We start from the raw sequence: 1,737 nt of genomic DNA, 5'->3' as shown, positions 1-1,737 counted from the left end.
ATGTTTCACTTTGTTGGACGTGTTAAGATCTACGATAGCGTGTCCCAGCAAATCTGTCCTCCAACGGCTCAACGAGAGCCCTGGTGATTTATGGTTCCACATGTGCAAATATTACTGTGATCGAAGGTTCTCTCACCACAACTCTGCTAATGGTGCCAGTCAGATTGAAGGATGTCTACAGTGCAAATACAGCCCAACTAAGTACACTTGCATATAGAAGACTGTCATATTTTTCATTTCAGGGATTTTATCCCTTTGCTTCAGGTTTTCTGAGGCGAACGCAGCAAGGGATTCAGAGCAAATGTTTCCCGTGCTCATAGCTAACAGCCATGGGGGCTGCAGGAATCAGGGATTTGGGTGGATTCTTTATGGAAGTTTCTGCTGGAGATCAGGTTTCTAACGTCCCACAAACCCTGTCCCACTCCAGCTCTGAGTGAGAGAACTTCTGTGGAAGTGTCATCCAGCTGCAGGGAAGTTATCAGTTACTCACAACAACACATCTGCACAAGTCACAGACTGTGATTTCCAGTACGTCACGCCTGTTAATCATAATTGTTGTGAACACTACAAGAGCAAAAATATAAAATGATAGGCCACATTCTTGGTGGAGTGCCCATGTTAAAACAACAGGGTAAATCTAGACAATTGAATATTGAGGCAGTGGACCTCAAAAATGTAACAGGAGGGGTTGACATGTGTTTTGAATTAATGACAGGACCACTCCCTTTCTTTCACGGGGCCACAGCAGCCCTCTGCTCTGGTACAGCGGGAGACTCACAACCAAAAGGACCGTTTCCAAAAGAAAAAGCATTTATTGAAGTTCGATGCAAGCCAGTCGCATTTCATTACAACACACAGGTTTACAAAAGTAGCATGTGTCCCTTTTCTGTAAAGCTTGAAGTGTAAATGGTTATTTATGTATGTAAACACTCTCAAAAGTCATTGCTCCACAATCACAATAATTCAAAAAGGAGAAACCAAGGAAGATACAACATCAAACTCTGATTGACCGGTAGTTTGATACCAGCAGGTTTCTTTTTACACGTTGAATATTCATCGACCTCCGTCATGTCTCTTACAGGAATTCTTCTCTCTACGTCTTTCTTTTCAAGAGTTCAATGAGAAGACACACTCTCATGTCAGTGAGCGAGGTATGAAGCTGGGGTGGTTAGCTTAGCTTAGCATAAAGACTGGAAGTAGAGGGAAACAGCTAGCCTTGCTTTCTTGTGAAGTTTGGGTTCTCTCCAAAAGCAACCTGACTGAGCCAGAGAGAAAATTAGCTGAGCCGGATCCAAATCCGACAGGCATTCTGTGTTTTGTGTTAAAAGCTGACACAAGCCCAAGGTTTTTCGTGATTACAGGCACGATCGACATTTAAAAAAGTAGCCAAAGTGACCGAAACTGACCAGAACCTGAATATTTCATAATTCTTGTCCAAACTGGGCCTGACTCTCTCGGGTTGGGTATCCTCACTCTCTTCTGTAAGAGAGAATGACAATCTGTGGTTTTTAAAGGGACTTAGTTTGTCAAGTAATAGTTACAGCATGTAATTCCTATCCGTTTCCCCCTTCCTTCCAGTCTTTATGCCGAGCACCTCCTGGCTCCAGCTCCGCTCTGCGACTTAACTTCGTCAGACGCGGATCATAAAATGACAGCTTTGCCCAGTAGATAAAAACAAAGTCCTCAGAGTACCTGCTCTGACAAACTGAAATAAAAGCAAACAGACCTTAATTTTTA

Source organism: Hippoglossus hippoglossus, chromosome 24 (assembly GCF_009819705.1).
Source record: "Hippoglossus hippoglossus isolate fHipHip1 chromosome 24, fHipHip1.pri, whole genome shotgun sequence".
NCBI classification, from domain to species: domain Eukaryota; kingdom Metazoa; phylum Chordata; class Actinopteri; order Pleuronectiformes; family Pleuronectidae; genus Hippoglossus; species Hippoglossus hippoglossus.
This window is presented reverse-complemented; position numbering follows the sequence as displayed.